We start from the raw sequence: 17,724 nt of genomic DNA on the forward strand, positions 1-17,724 counted from the left end.
CGCTTTCTGCCAGCAGAAAACTCGGTTGTGTTACCCCGTATTCGAAAACCGCATGATAACCGTAGCGCAATACCGTCTTTGCGATGTCTAAGGGACTGCAGTATTACCTAAAATTTCTAAAACTCACTCAAATGCGTTTCCACTACAGCATTCCCTCTAAACACGCAGCGGACGACCGCGCGTGCTGACGGCGCCCCTGACAACAGCGCCGCCCCGCGGCATTCACGTCAACGGGGGTCAGGTTTTCCTGGCCGGTCATCACACCTCCCCTATCTAGACAGAAGCGTCTCCCCGCAGGCCGGGTGTACCCGGTTTGGAGGCAAACCGGATGTGACGTGAGCCAGTGCCGTACTTCCTGCCCCCAGATAGGTACTTGTGCGCCTAGGGAGAGACGCTGCTAGGTGCTGCTGCTAAATCCCTAGTTTCTGCCGGCTCACGTAGGTTCGATCGCGTGGTCTTGTTACGCCTCGCTGGATCGTGTTCAGTCATGCCGTCCTTGCGCGGAGTCATTGTCGGCGAGTCAGGTTAAATTCTTTAATAGGTCGCGCCTGCGCCTAATTGAGTCTATTAAAGACTGCACTTTCAGTTTTGCTGGCTACAATGCAGTGCGGCTGGCGTGGGCTGTCTCCACGATGCGCTTCGAGCGTGTCGATTTCGCCGTTCTTTATGTTAGCGGAAATGACCTTGAAAGCAACATTGATCTACAAGAAATATGCAACAACATCAAGGTAAGCCTACTGAAATCACAAAATTTGAAACAAAATGCGCTAATAGTTGCGTTTTCTTTTAAATTTTGGGCCTTGATTGTTCAGCGAGACGGCCCCCGTCGTGCTGGTTTTCAAGGTGCTCTCTCGCTGCCTAGAAGATGCTGATGCGGAACAGAAAATGCAAAAACGTCGCTTGCTCAACCGCAAATTGACGGCTACGCTGAAGCGCATGCCGTGTCTGCGGAATTTGAACCCCGAGGTATGGACCAGGCACGTACCCAGGATTTTTTTTCGGGGGGGGGGCCCACCGCCTCCATCATCATCATCATCACCCCACCACCACCACCACCATCATCATCATCATCATCAGCCTGTTTTATGTCCACTGCAGGACGAAGGCCTCTCCCTGCGATCTCCAATTACCCCTGTCCTGCGCCAACCGATTCCAACTAGCACCCGGGAATTTCCTAATTTCATCGCTCCACCTAGTGTTTTGTCGTCCTCGATTGCGCTTCCCTTCTCTTGGTACCCATTCTGTAACCCTAATAGTCCAACGGTTATCTAACCGGCGCATTACATGACCTGCCCAGCTACATTTTTTCCTCTTCATGTCAATTAGAATGTCGTCTATACCCGTTCGCTCTCTGATCCAAACCACTCTCTTTCCCTCTTACGTTATGCCTAGCAATCTTCGTTCAATCGCTCTCTGCGTGGTCCTTAACTTGCTCTCAAGTCTCTGCCCCATATGCACTGGCAAAATGCACTGGGAAATGCACTGGCAAATGCATTGGCATTGGACATATTGCAGTGACAAAAATTGGAGGACGCTTAAGCTTCGCCTTCAAGAGTGGGACGCGACAGCGTTCCCGTCGACCCGCCAAGGGGTATAAGACAATGCGCTACGGCACAGCAATCACTTACGATGCGCCCCGCATTGGACTTAGCGCCCACCTATCACGCGGTGAGCGTCGAGCAACGCAGCGTTGGGCGCGGCAACGAAACGTGCGCCTGAGCGAACGAAACGAACCAAAGAACTCGGTGTCTCGGAGGGGAAACGATCTACGCCAGCCAAACGTCGTGATCGGCACGGGCAGAGAGATAGATAGTAATCTAAACCGGAAGCACGGCGAAGCGTCGTCAGGGGAGAGGGAGTCCCGCGACGCGCCTGGCAGCGGTCCCAATGCGCGCGCGGCGCGCCTCCTGTCGGGGCAGCGCCGTACATTGAGAGGAGGGGGTCTTCTGTGTTTGCCGCAAGATGGCTCTGCGTGTGCGGAAAGCGCAGAAGAAATGCAGCGGAAACGCACTTCGCAACTCGTGTAATTGTGACTTCTGTACGTTACATGTTCATAATTACCGATATACACCGCAGTATAACTTTCCACGGCTCGTTTCGAAGGCAACACCGCATTCACTAGAGGCGCGTTTGCACCGCTTGGAAGCATCGAACTCGTGGCTGAGTGGTAGCGTCTCCGTCTCACACTCCGGAGACCTGGGTTCGATTCCCACCGGGCCAATCTTGGAAGTTGCTTTTTATTTATGAAGCGCCTGCCGTGATTTATCGCTCACGGTCAACGCCGCCGACGCCGACACCCGACGCCGACGACACCGGCTTTTCTGCGACACGAGCTCCTTAACGCTATCGCGTTAAAATGCACTGATTGCACACCTTACTTTTCAATAATAATGGTAAGCTTCCAGTCAGGAGCTGGCAATGTCTGCCGTATGCGATCCAACCTATCTTTATTCTTCTGTGAATTTCCTTCTCATGATCAGGGTTCCCTGTGATTAATTGACCTAGGTAAACGTACTCCTTCCCAGTCTCTAGTGGCCGACTGGCGATCCTGATCTCTTGTTCCTTTGCCCGGCTAGTTATCATTATCTTCATCTTCTGCATAATAATATTCAAGCCCACTCTTACACTCTCTCTGTTAAGGTCCCCAATCATTTGTTGTAACTCGTCTGCATTGTTGTTGAATAGAACAATGTCATCGGCAAACCGAAGGTTGCTGAGATATTTGCCGTCGATCTTTACTCCTAAGCCTTCCCAGTTTAATAGCTTGAATTCTTCTAAGCATGCAGAAAATAGCTTTGAAGAAATTGTGTCTCCCTGTCTGACCCCTTTCTCTATAGGTATCTCCCTGCTTTTCTTGTGTAGAATTAAGGTAGCTGTAGAACCTTTGTAGATATTCTTACGCGAAGGATGAGTCAGTAAGACGAGAAACTATTTACAGATTACATTTACAACAACGGTTGCAGCGCTGACCGGTTATATTCACAGCGTGAGCCCAGTTCGTTCTTCCTCCTATTTTCTGGAGTGATGGCGCCTACGCGCCTCGTTCAAACAAACAAATACCTCACGCATGTAGCAATTTTTTCCAAGCTTTTTACGTAAGCGTTCTGTACTCCTTGATTACGTAGTGCCTCTACGATTGCTGGTATCTCTACTGAATCAAATGCCTTTTCGTAATCTATATAAGCCACATAGAGAGGCTTATTGTACTCTGCAGATTTTGCGATAACCTGATTGATGGCATGGATGTGATCCACTGTAAAGTACATCTTCCTCAAACCAGCCTGTACCATTGGTTGACAAAATCCAGTGTTAACCTTATTCTGTTGGAGATTATTTTGGTAAATATTTATATAATACTGGGAGCAAGCTAATGGTCCCATAATTGTTCAATTCTTTAACTTCTCCTTTTTTTGTGGATTAGTATAATGTCTGCATTCTTCCAGTTTTCTGGGACCCTTGCAGTGGATAGACACTTCGTATAAAGAGCCGCCAGTTTTCCAAGCATTATGTCTCCTCCATCTTTGATTAAATCGACTGTTATTCCACCTTATCCTCCCGCTCTTCATCGTTTCATGTCTTGCAGGGCCCTTCTGACCTCATCGCTGGTTATAGGAGAGTTTCTGTATTCTGTTCATTACTGTTTCTAAGTGAACTATCGTGGCTCCTCTGGGTACTGTATACAGGTCAGCTTAGACTTTTTCCGCTGCTTTTACTATATCTTCGAGATTGCTGATGATATCCTTCTTATCTTTTAGTGCATACATCATGGTTTGTCCTATGCCAGGTTTCTTTTTTACTGATTTCAGGCTGCGTTCATTTTTTACGGCTTCTTCAGTCTTTCTCATGTTATAGTTTCGAATATGAGTTATTTTCGCCTGTTGATCAGTTTTGACAGTTCCGCGAAGTGCGGAACGCTATGCGGCCGCCAATCCCATACAACCGCGTAGAGCGCAGGACTCTGAGATTCTAGACGTACTGCGCTCGCTGCGAAAGGTTAGAAAAACACCCACATAAGCACAGCAGAGAAGTAGCTACGTGAGGCGGTTCGACCGATAACTGTACAAGCGTCATCCAAAACAAGTAATTGTTCTCCACTTCCGGTGGCGTTTTCTCTACTTCCTTTTTAAATAAAAAGATGTTGATCCATAAATATTCTCATAAACAACGGTTAACTTTTTTATTATTCGCTTTTGCTTGCAGTTTGGTTGTTGCCTTGGCTCTCTCCCTTAGTAGATCGCTTAATTTCTCAACTCCTTGCTATTTTGGTTTCCAGTTGCCAATTTTGCTCGAAAAGTGCTATACAGTTAGGGAAAAACAGACGAGGTAACGGCCGACAGTCATTTTGCTTATGGGTTTAAGGGTTATTGCAGAGCTTCATGATGGAAGCTCTTTTACATCATTTTATTTCCCACCTTATCTAACCCATATCACGTGTATATGGTTCCGGGCATCTGCCAGCGTCGCGGCGAGCCGTAACTCAAGGAAACAATGAAGCAAAGAGATAAGTTAAACGCAATTGGCGTTTTCTCCGGCCGCAACTCGTTCCATGAGAGTACAGACCAGCTGAGTAACAGCTGCATCCCTCTCCTGGTCCCAGGATCAGCCTAAACAAAGAAGGTTGAACTAACAAAAGCAACAGCTATGCGCGTAACGGTTGAATAGATGGTGACAACTGAACGCATCTCGAGTTAATCGCGCGGGAGTGGAATCTATGAGAAAACTGTCCTTCACGTTACAAGAGATGCCGATAACTACCGCCATCTAAAAGGAGTGAAAAAGGCAGCCTAATGCTGACCGATGAACAGCTGCGTAGTCTCAACATTGATCTGGCGGCGCTTTAGAAATGTGTGAGGAGTGGTGGCGTGGGTGGGGAGGGGGGGGGGGTATGCCACTTGATTTCGGGGGGGGGGCCCGGGCCCCCCCGGGCCCCCCCCTGGGTACGTGCCTGGTATGGACCCTCTTTTTCCAGCGGCATGCCGTTACGTACCGTAAGGAACACGCTTGGCTTATTTCTGACTCGGTAAAAAATGTTTCACTTTTTTTTCGCAGCGGAAGTAATGCGGACCGTTTGTCGTAGTTGTGTCTCTATTACAGGTTAACACACGCTGGCGGGCTAGTTGGTTAGAATCCATGGTAGAGTGTACAAGCGCGACTTGGACGAGGACGAAGAAAGAAACAGATACACAGACACAGGGTGGCATTACTGCGGTGAACAAAGCAAGTGTTGCCGTACATACAGTGCGCACTTCACCCTTTGTTGGGTGATTGGAAAATATTGGTCCCACTTTTCAGGGCAACTTCGCTACTCTGTAGCGGTGAAGTGTAATTTCTACTATTGAACATTCCTTTGTAGATACGTTTGTGAATCACATTAAGCACATTTTTTCGTCCATTTCTTTGTCAAACAACGCGATAGAGCGATTGCGCAGATTGTTTACTTCCCTTTCTACAATGTTTAGTTTATTCTGTCACCTTCCTTCAATCCACCACAGCGGCAAATGGACTCTTTTCATCGAAATTCCGCGTTTTCATAATATCTGAATTGTGGTGCGGTTAGGTGTCTAAATTTCTCGTGCCCACAGCTACCAAAACAGGTGATCAAATTATTAGCATCGCGAACAAATCGCATTCTACATATGCAAGCTGCTACATATGAGCCCTCATGGATTTTGAAGAAGCATCTTTTTTCTAAGAACCCTTATGATATTGGAAAGCCCTGATTGAGGATTCTCATACAAAGCATGCTCAGTATGTATAATGAAAATGTGCACAAACAATGTATGATGTACTGGGTACTCTGGCTGTCTCTAATCACATTACAGGTGACCACGAGTAGGTAGAAACGGGCCTTGAGGCTGTATAGTGGGATGTAATATTACCACTTTTTGCTATTACAGAATCGTAGTAAGGTTTGAGATTTTACGTTATGTGAAAAATACTTCATAAAAAAAGCACTTGTAATGTCTCGGACACAAATCGGTCTGTTCCTTGCTTGCGTCTATGAAAGGGTTAAGATGCACACACTATTCAAAGGTAAAACCATGTACATAGTTTTTAGAACGAAATCCTCTTTGCCGCTTCCTTGCTCAGTGGGTGGTGGCTGCTGCAGTCCTGCCAATATTGGTCACTGTGTATGGCACTGGATATGTGCTGCTTGGCATGTGTCCAAATAGTAACTTGGATTACCGGTCAAGTGCGGCTCAACATGTACTACTGGGTAGACAAGTAGAACAAGAGGCAAGAAATTAAGTATACAACAGGAAATTTAAGACGTCAGCCACAGAGAAGTCGGAAAGCCAGCATCAAAAGCAACTGAGTATATATATATATATATATATATTGACACGTGTATTTATATTTATCGGGCGACCAGGTTTCACCGCCTAACAAATCTTATCGCGCAGCGCGGGACGCGCTTGCATGTATCCGAAGTTTCTGGAAAGTTACCGATGCTTCTACCCGCGTGTCTGTTGTCGCCGAACGTTGTGTTATCAGATTTCATCGCGTGACACGAATGGTGTAGAACTTTGTGGAAGACACGCGGGTCCCATCAGGTAATCTGGAACATTCGACGACTGATCTATAAAAGCCGACGCGCTTGACCCGCTGATCAGATTTTCGACGATCGCCGACCGTGTTCGCCGCTATCGTTGTGCTATAAGTGTAGCCTGTTTTGTGGGCACAGGTTCGCTCAATAAAAGTTAGTTATTGAACGACGCATGCAGTCGCCGCCCGTACTTGCGCACTTCGACGATCACGCCGATACCGAAATCCACACTGACGCCAGTAGCCTAGGCCTCGGCGCCGTCCTGGTCCAGAGAAAAGATGGACATGAACACGTGATAGCTTACGCTAGCCGGTCGTTGTCAAAAGCGGAAGGCAATTATTCTACAACCGAAAAGGAATGCCTCGCCATCGTTTGGGCTACAGCGAAATTTCGCCCTTACCTATATGGCAGGCCATTCAAAGTCGTCAGCGACCATCACGCCTTGTGTTGGCTAGCGAATTTAAAGGATCCCTCAGGACGGCTGGCACGGTGGAGCCTCAGACTACAAGAATACGACATCACCGTAACATACAAGTCCGGACGAAAACACTCAGACGCCGATTGCCTATCCCGCGCCCCCATTGACCCGCCGCCGCAAGATGACGAGGATGACGACGCCTTCCTTGGAATAATAAGCGCGGAAGACTTCGCCGAACAACAACGAGCGGACCCGGAACTTAAAGGCCTCGTCGATTATTTGGAAGGGCACACCGACGTTGTCCCCAGGGCATTTAAGCGCGGATTATCTTCCTTCACGCTTCAAGACAGTCTACTCGTGAAGAAGAACTTCTCGCCAGTCCGCGCCAATTACCTTCTTGTTGTCCCGTCAGGACTTCGTCCAGAAGTATTGCATGCCCTACATGACGATCCGACCGCTGGACACCTCGGATTTTCCCGGACACTATCAAGGATACAAGAAAAGTATTATTGGCCGCGCCTGACCACCGACGTCGCCCGTTATGTCAGAACATGCCGAGACTGTCAGCGACGCAAGACACCGCCGACAAGGCCAGCCGGATTACTACAGCCAATCGAGCCCCCTTGCCGACCATTCCAGCAGATCGGGATGGACTTGCTGGGACCCTTTCCGACGTCAATAACCGGAAATAAGTGGATCGTCGTGGCGACGGACTACCTCACCCGCTTCGCTGAAACAAAAGCACTGCCGAAAGGTAGCGCAGCCGAAGTGGCGAAATTCTTTATCGAAAACATCCTGCTGCGACATGGCGCCCCAGAAGTCCTCATCACCGACCGAGGAACGGCCTTTACAGCGGAGCTCACCCAAGCCATTCTGAAATACAGTCAGACAAGGCACAGGAGGACAACGGCTTACCACCCGCAGACGAATGGTCTTACGGAGCGGCTGAATAAGACCCTCGCCGACATGCTAGCGATGTACGTCGACGTCGAACACAAGACCTGGGATGCCGTCCTGCCGTACGTAACATTCGCTTATAACACGGCGGTGCAAGAAACAACACAGATCACGCCGTTCAAGTTGGTTTACGGCAGGAACCCGACGACGACGCTCGACGCCATGCTGCCGCACGTAACGGACGAAGAGAATCTTGACGTCGCTACCTATCTCCAGCGCGCCGAAGAAGCCCGACAGCTCGCCCGCCTGCGAATCAAAAACCAGCAGAGGACCGACAGCCGACACTACAATCTCCGACGACGCTTCGTCGAGTACCAGCCCGGCGACCGTGTTTGGGTATGGACCCCTATACGCCGACGAGGACTGAGCGAGAAGCTTTTGCGTCGCTATTTTGGACCGTACAAGATCATCCGACGTATTGGTGCACTGGACTACGAGGTCGTGCCAGACGGCATTTCGCTGTCACAGCGGCGCCGCTCACGACCTGAAATTGTCCACGTTGTGCGGCTCAAGCCGTACCACCAGCGTTGACGGACTTTCGTACTTCGCGTAACTGACCTTTGGACTTTATTTCTTTTCGTTGTTTTGTTACTTATGTTTAATAAGTGTCCCTTTGTGTTTCGCTCTCTTTGTAGCATCGGGACGATGCTTTTTAAGAGGGGGGTATTGACACGTGTATTTATATTTATCGGGCGACCAGGTTTCACCGCCTAACAAATCTTATCGCGCAGCGCGGGACGCGCTTGCATGTATCCGAAGTTTCTGGAAAGTTACCGATGCTTCTACCCGCGTGTCTGTTGTCGCCGAACGTTGTGTTATCAGATTTCATCGCGTGACACGAATGGTGTAGAACTTTGTGGAAGACACGCGGGTCCCATCAGGTAATCTGGAACATTCGACGACTGATCTATAAAAGCCGACGCGCTTGACCCGCTGATCAGATTTTCGACGATCGCCGACCGTGTTCGCCGCTATCGTTGTGCTATAAGTGCAGCCTGTTTTGTGGGCACAGGTTCGCTCAATAAAAGTTAGTTTTTTTCGTTCACAGTATTGCTACTGTGTTATTCAACGTCACCACCACGTGACAATATATATATTGTAAGCATTTATGCGGACTTCATCTTCATCTGTACAAAGTCATCATCAATCATCGGCTCGTGTTCGTGTTCGTTTTTGCGTCGGCGCCATTTTTCCTTCTTGGAATAAAGCGTCGTCTCAACCGTAATATTTCAAGTGGTGGAGGTGCTTTAAGATCCCTTCGACCTCATTCCACTTCAAGATCTCTCCTGGAGCTACGTTCGGGACGCATCGCCGCTCCGACGTTCTGTTTCGCCACTTCGCCCTGTCTCCCAATTCCATGTCCAGCGACCGGAAAACTAACCAGTGCAGTTTTTGGAGGGAAAACTGCATCACCGCGAAGTGCTCCAAGTCCTCCTGAACGTCCTTCGAACATGTTATTGGTGTCTGTGGAGGGTGTGCCTTTGTTAGCTCTGATTGACACGGGAGCTACTATATCTGTTATGCGTGCCGACCTGTGCTCTCGTCTGCGGAAAGTGAAGACGCCTTATACTGGATCATCCCTGATTGGGGCTAATGGAGCAATAATTCGACCATCAGCCCAATGTACAGCACGCGTCTTCATTGATGGTATCTGTCATCACATTAAGTTCGCGATTTTATTCCCGTGCGCTCATGAACTAATTTTGGGTTGGGACTTTCTCTCGTCAGCGTCCGCTTTAATCTCTTGCCGTCAACGTGTCGTCCATATGAGCGAGACAGTTCATTGCGGCGGGAGTACCGATGAGCCACGACTGCGCTTTCTCACTGCTGCCGATTCTGTGCTGCCTCCCGGCCACGAGCAAGTCATAAGTCTCTCTTCTACGGACATCACCAATGGCGACGTGTTCATCACTCCTTACGGTCGCTGTCTTGCCCGTGGGATTGTCTTCGCTTCCTGCATGGTGCGGTTCAAAGAAAGCTCTGCCTTAATCATCGCTTTAAATGCGACCTCTGAGACAATCCTCCTACCTCAAGGCTCCGCAGTGACCTGTTATGTGGATACCCAACCAGTCTCCCTGCTTCCTCTTGCCGCCTCGCCAGCTCTTCCTCAACAGGACAAATCTGCTTCATCTGCCCTTACTTCCGTGATAAGCCCTGACCTTACTGCTGCTCAACATGAAGCGTTGCTAAAATTGCTTACGAAGCACCAGGCCTCCTTCGATATGGATACTTCGTCCCTCGGACAGACTTCCGTTGCCTTCCATCGTATCGACACCGATGGCCAGACTATTGTACGCCGTCGTCCCTACCGAGTCTCTTTGGCCGAACGCAAAATCATCGAGGAGAACGTCGCCGATATGCTGAAAAGAAACGTCATACGTCCCTCCGCCAGTGCTTGGTCATCACCCGTCGTTTTGGTGCAGAAGAAGGATGGATCGGTACGATTTTGTGTTGACTACCGTGCGCTAAACAAGATCACCCGTAAGGATGTATATCCGATGCCCCGTATCGATGACGCCCTTGATTCGTTGCAAGGCGCGCAATATTTCTCCAGCCTTGATCTTCGCTCCGGATATTGGCAAATCCCAATGCACGAAGCGGACAAAGAAAAGACCGCCTTTTCTACTCCGGATGGTCTTTATGAGTTTAATGTAATGCCTTTCGGTCTATGCAATGCTCCCGCCACATTTGAAAGAATGATCGACACGGTTCTTCGCGGCCTCAAGTGGAAAACTTGTCTATGTTACCTCGACGACATCGTCGTGTTTTCCTCGACTTTCACTGACCATCTGCAACGCTTAGATGAAGTGCTCACATGCCTTTCTAATGCCGGACTTCAACTAAACACGAGGAAGTGCCGTTTCGCTAGCACAACGATTAAAGTCCTGGGTCATCTCGTTAGCAAAGCCGGCATCCAGCCCGATCCGGATAAAATTTCCGCGGTGCTCAACTTTCCACGTCCACTTCGTGCAAAAGAACTGCGCAGCTTCATTGGACTCGCCTCATACTTTCGACGTTTTATCCGGAACTTTGCCAGCATTGCCTCGCCCCTCCACAAGCTCCTTTCTAGTTCCAGTTCCTTCGATTGGAACGATCAGTGTGAAGACGCGTTCCAAGAACTCAAGCGCGCACTAACATCACCACCTGTTCTTTGTCATTTTGATGACAAGGCGCCCACATTAGTGCATACTGACGCCAGCGGTCACGGAATTGGTGCCGTACTGCTGCAGCGCGACCACGAATTTTGCGAAAAGGTTGTTGCATATGCAAGCCGTACTCTCACTTCCGCTGAAAAGAAGTACTCGATAACCGAACAAGAGTGTTTGGCTGTTGTCTGGTCCATTCAGAAATTTCGTCCATACCTCCACGGTCGACATTTCACGGTTGTGACCGACCACCATGCCCTATGTTGGTTGTCGACGATCAAAAACTTGTCCGGGCGCCTTGGCCGCTGGATACTCCGATTGCAAGCATATGATTTCAATGTCATATATAAGTCCGGACGGAAGCACCAAGATGCCGATGCTCTTTCACGATGCCCATTACCACCATCATCGGGGCACATCACATCACCTTGTCAAATTGGCCGCACGGAGGACGCTTCGTCTCTTACACCGATTTCTTCCTTGACTTCACCAAACCGCCTTTCAGTGCTTTCCACTCACCAGCGCGCCGATTCCTATTGCCATAGTATCATCAATCGCCTTAGCGGTGTTTCGTCTCCTCCCAATGCCAGGCTACGGAAACAACTCAAACTGTTCAAGTTTGAAGACGACGTGCTCTACCGGTACATTTTTCACCCAGAAGGCCATCGATGGGTTCCCGTTCTACCGCGCTCTCTTCGCGCTGCAGTTCTGCAGGCCTCGCACGATGACCCGACGTCAGGCCACTTGGGTTACAACAAAACACACGAGCGCATACGCAGCCGATTCTATTGGCCAGGCCTTTCCACGAGCATAGCTAAATATGTTGCCTCGTGCACGCTTTGCCAACACCGTAAGCGACCTACTACTGCTCCGGTCGGGACCCTACAACCACTTCCTTGTCCAGCACAACCCTTCTCTGTCGTCGGCATTGACCTTTTCGGGCCACTCCCACCTACTCCAGACGGCAACCGATGGATCGTCACTGCTGTTGACCATTTGACCCGGTACGCTGAAACAGCCTCAATACGCTCAGGAGCTGCCTCAGAAGTAGCGGCCTTCTTCTTGCAGGCTGTCTACTTACGTCACGGGGCGCCTCACGTTCTTTTGAGCGACCGAGGCAAGGCATTCCTTTCAAGCACTCTTAATCAAGTTCTGCAAGCGTCCAACACCGTGCACAAGACAACGTCTAGCTACCACCCTCAAACCAACGGCCTAACAGAGCGATTTCATCGCACGCTGTGTGACATGCTATCCATGTATATTCAACCTGATCATCGTAACTGGGATGCGATTCTCCCATTTGTAACATTTGCGTACAACACGTCTGTTCAACGGACCACCGGATACTCTCCGTTTTTCTTAGTATACGGCCGCCACCCAACCTCATCACTCGACGTTTCTTTCTTCTCTGCCCCCGTCAATGCTTCACCATTCATTTGCGACCAGTTTGTGTCTCGTCTTGCCCAATGTCGTCGTCGCGCCCGTATGAACACTGCAGCCAGCCAAGACGATCGCAAACATCGGTACGATGCCTCTCATCGCGCCGTTTCCTACCGCCCTGGTGACGATGTGCTCCTATGGACCCCTGCGCGAACACCCGGTTTATGTGAGAAGCTCGAGTCTCGATATCTTGGCCCCTACAAAGTCATCGAGCAGACCTCGCCGGTGAACTATCGCGTTACACCTGTTGAGTCCCCAACCGACCGACGCTGCCGCGGAACAGAGATCGTGCACGTTTCTCGCCTGAAGCCCTTTCATATCCGTTCCACTGTCTAATGTGCGGCCAGGCTGGCCGCTTCCGTCCACGGGGGAAATTAGTGTAAGCATTTATGCGGACTTCATCTTCATCTGTACAAAGTCATCATCTATCATCGGCTCGTGTTCGTGTTCGTTTTTGCGTCGGCGCCATTTTTCCTTCTTGGAATAAAGCGTCGTCTCAACCGTAATATTTCAATATATATATATATATATATATATATATATATATATATATATATATATATATATATATATATATATATATATATATGGACAAAAATGAACTAAACGAGACCAGGACATGCATTGTATGTAGAGCTATAGAAGTGAACGAGTGGTTACATATTACTGAACATTACAAAGGCTTCACTTATAACCGATTTTCACATATGCATGGAATCTGCTAACTTTTCTGTGCAAAACTCTACCGGAAAGGATATATTGCATCCATCGGTGTTAATATATTTTCTAGCATATTTTCTTGTTTTCAGCCAACATACACATCACTGTAAATGGCTGCCACAAGCATATCACAAGAACTGTGAATTGGAAGCTGTTAGCTAGCTGTGGCACGAAGTCATGCAAGGGTACATGTAGTCTTTGTGTGCACATTGACTTCATGTTTTGCTCATTTGACTGGCTCCTATTGCACTCCAGCTGAATAGCAATAACACACAGGCCACTTTACGTTCGAGCTACTCCAAGGCCTGCGAAAGCTGAAGGCACATTCATAAAAGTTCATAAAAAAATGAAAACCTTTCCTGGTACAGCCGTGCGTTGTCGGAAGTGTCTCAATGCATTGCAGTGATTAAACAGGCACATATTGGCTGTACCACTTGGATTTCAGCGTGCATGCGTTGGCTGGATAAAAAATTCTACCATATTTTACCTCCAAACATTTGCTCACGGGTGGAAAGCGCTGTTTCTGTTGTAAATAGATGTGGCTTTCACACAAGGCATGTGCATGCTAAGTGTCTTGGTAAAGGAAAGTGAAGGTATGCTGCATGAACAAAAAGTGCTGCAACCACATAACCTGACCTTTGATCTTCATTATGCTCACAGATTGAAGGGATGGAACTAAGTGCGTGTCTTTTAAGTGCTTGATTTCAGCCAGTTAAATTTGCCAACACGGGGGATTCAAACCACTGGTGTCCATCTGCTGTTGGGCTGGACTCTCAATTTATTGAGAATACTAACTACTGCGTTCATTGGTGCTGACAGATATCAAGTCAGTTGTAGCTCCGCATTTACTGTATTCCGTTTGCCACCAAAATTCTTGAAAACCACTTGAGATCCTTCGATGTCAGCATCCTCATAATCAGTGGGCACCCCATAAGAAAAATGGGTCAATTTTGGATGGTATCCTTGCAAGTGTGAGAGGGCTAGACCACAGAGAGTCGCGTTTCTGATTTGTGCACTATTCAGCCACGTTAAAATGTGGGGAGCCTAGACATCTAAAAGACAAGGAGCAAGCAAATTGAATGTAGCTACCAAGCAAAAATGTAGAAGTGTAAGCTGTTGATTTTTTGCGGCACGTTCACACCGAAGACGGAGCGGTTAAACCGGGCAAAGCTCTTGGCCAGGCGGATAAAAGCAGGCGTTAAACGAGGCGGCGAGCCCGATCGCTCGCAGACCACTTTTTTTCCCGCCTGCCAGAGCTGTCCGCTTTGCTGCAGCCAATCAGAACACCAGACGACGCTGGCGTGTGCGCGATAATGGTCGACCGGTGCCACGAGACGGCGATAAGTGCGCCACAACAATGTTAGATGCTCCGCCTCGGCGGTGTGGGCAGCCAGGCAAGCCGTCCAGTATACAGGGTGTTTCAGCTAACTTGTGCCGAGGCTTTAAAAGAGAAAGACCGAAAGAAACTAGGCATGTAGTACTCAAATGCAATCAATTCAGTAAACTAGCCTTTTGAGCAACTTTAATAGTTACGGCTCATTGAGAAACATCTGCTTCATTTTTATGAAGATAGCTGCTGTGGTTAGTTTTTCAGGACAGAAGAAAGTGCACAAAATCGAAAAAAGTACCATGCTACTATGCACTTCTCAGCAGTGACGAACAAATGAACAATGCGACATGCAGACAGGATGTAAAAAATATGCAGATCCGACACACTGTGAAAATTATGTAAGCAGCTTTCTTTGCTGCTTCTGTTCATTGATGGCATTTGGCAGTGATATGTTAAATGTTAACTTGCGTGCACCACTTGTGTTTGTAGTACACAGAGCTCACAGGCAGACGTGCGCTCCGATGCACAAGGTGCTTTTGTGCACCATCCATATCCTGTGAGAGTAGTGGCACTGTCATTCCCTCACACGGCGCATCGCATGGCGGGTGAGGTAGAGAAATCTGTTTATTGAATCATTAGGAGAAATAGTTGCTGCCACGTTCTGTGCCCGACAGAGCAGCGCCTGCTGGCCACACAGGCTTCTGTCACGCAGCATGGCTCCCAGTGTTGCAGTGTAGGGACATAGAAGTTTTGATGCTGGACCACCACTTGCATACTGTCGTTTTGATGCCGTGGTGCTGTATTCCAGCTTTGCATCTGCACATCCTGTGTCAATTGTTGGCATGGACACACTTGCCGTGTTTATTTTTTCAGAAATAGCATAAACATGCCATACCACACCTTTAACTATCATTATATCTTTATTTTGCCCACAACTGTCACCATGTCTAGTTGTAGTGTTTTTCTTTTAACGAGATTCCATACGAAGGATGCTTTCTGACGGCATCTTTACCTTCTCGTGTGATCATTCAGCGAGCACAAAATGCTGCAGCTTCTGCAATGCTTTGGTCTATTCCTTCCAGGCACACTACTCTCAATGTATCATTAGAGCTGAAATAGAATACCACCTGTTGCTCAAAGCAGCTTCAATATAGATTCTAATCGGAATAGGCAGACTTGTGGCAGTATACAACTTTCTGTAGCAATAAAAGGCAAGCTAGCATAGTGGGCCATCTCAATGCTCGTAAAAGCATTCAACTTCATGCATCTCCAAATAACTAAGCTAAAGCAGAAACTGTCAAAATCTGTGCTCGTCACGGTGAGTTGGTGCGGGAACTTGACGGTGTCACTTTTCCTTCACTTTTCTGTCTCTTATGTTTTTGCTAAGGCTCTTGCCACAGCAAAATTGCTTTTGTGGTATTTTAGAAGGGTAATTTACTAATCACCTAGGCGATGTCATTTTCTTCATTTGATTGCACCATGTGCATCAGTGCAATAAATGGGTCAAACGGCTTAATACGAGATGTTGCCAGGCCTTTTTGGCACGACACTTGTGGATAACATTTTGGTGTGGCTTGGGCGAGACCGAGAGAGAGAAATTGACACATACGAGCACGAAGGCCAGGCATTGTTCTCTTGTGGCCTGCACAACCACTAGAATAGCAGCTAGTCTTATCAATTCATACTGAGTATCACAAAGTGGAACATTGCAAGAACTGTAGCTCGGTTGAGACAAGGCACTTACAGCTGCAGCTGAAACATGTGGTGTGATCAACATGTACAAGGTTACAATACTCTTCACCCTTTTGTATTTAGGACTTTTTAAACTTTGCCCACAATTTCATTACAGCTTTCCAGAGTTCCTTGGAAAATCCTCCCATGCACCTGCCATGTACATTGCCCCTCCTCCTCGATCTGGCATGCAAGATGGCAGCAGCAGCTGTGGAACAGTTGAAGAGGCGAAGAAAGGTCCACATTATAATAGGTTGTATGTAAATAAAACTGATCGAACACAACCGATTCGGCTTCCACTTTTGTCAAGACAATTGTCAGCAAAGAAATGGAGCAATTTCAGCAGGGTGATACTAATAAATAGTGCATAGAAATTCTTGGAAGCACCGTCAGCTTTTTTGCTGTTAACAGGCTGTGTTGGTGAGGTGGTTTAGGCAGGGGATTCCAATTCATGAGGGATGGTCATGGCCACCATGTTCAATGTAAGTGCAGCATTAATCAGTTCTCTAGACTGACTGCACTAATGTCACGCCAGGCCAACACTTCGTCGCATGATATATTTTCAAACCTCGCATGCTTTCTTTGGGGCTCTGAGAAAATTAATGAAGCATGAAACTAAAATGGGCATGTTGCAGTTTTCAATGCAACCATCACTGCCTTTGTCCATTCTTGAAACAAATCTTATTGTACCAAATGCATACAGAATGAATTTGTGGAATATCCGAAGTACGATTTGCTTGTTTTGGTCAAGCAGCTGACAGAACAAAACCACAACGTTCCAAAGCAGGAAGGTAACACTTCTTTTTAAGTACACAACGAGTGCAAAACTTGCCACCGAATAAAAAAAGGGAGCTGCTACACACCATTTCTTGGTTCTTTGACCACTTATTTTTTCTTTTGTGGCTGATGTTTAAAAATCCTTGCTATAGCAAATGCAAAGACATCAAAAATTCAACGCACGACAGATATTGGTACTATGGTGTAAAGTAATGAAGATATAATTTTGCATGCACATTATTTAGTCTGACATAGAGGGATATAGCACAAACGTTGCTCTTCAATCCCAATAAAAAATAAGGAACTCGTGGTCTAAAAGAGGGCTACGGATGAATCTTGAGGGCCTCGGATTCTGTAATGTGCAGCTATACTTGAGTACACAAGCATTTTTGGATTCTGCCTCTACCTGGGTGCAGCTTTGTGACCTGGAATGAAAAGCCAAAGCCATCGAGCTGCTGCAGTGGCGACATCACAGTAAAAGGTAATAGCAAAAAATTAAAACAATAATATGGCCATGCAACTTGCAGATCAGATAGGTCACCTGAAGCTTATATTTCCAATTTTTCTGGTGTCGCATAGAAGGGCAAAAATTTTTAAAAGTGATAGTGTACGACTTTCATACATTAACAATTATGCATATCTTTTTTTTAACCATGCA

At 47.6% G+C, this 17,724-nt stretch overlaps 1 long non-coding RNA gene across 1 annotated transcript; it reads left to right on the plus strand.

Moving 5' to 3' along the window:
* Window positions 1–454: 454 nt before the first annotated feature.
* LOC139059966 (uncharacterized) lies at window positions 455–16,665 on the plus strand. The gene is made up of 2 exons (XR_011514533.1): window positions 455–966; window positions 16,408–16,665. It is a non-coding gene; the product is annotated as an uncharacterized lncRNA (long non-coding RNA).
* The last annotated feature ends 1,059 nt before the right edge of the window (window positions 16,666–17,724 follow it).

Source organism: Dermacentor albipictus, chromosome 1 (assembly GCF_038994185.2).
Source record: "Dermacentor albipictus isolate Rhodes 1998 colony chromosome 1, USDA_Dalb.pri_finalv2, whole genome shotgun sequence".
NCBI lineage: Eukaryota > Metazoa > Arthropoda > Arachnida > Ixodida > Ixodidae > Dermacentor > Dermacentor albipictus.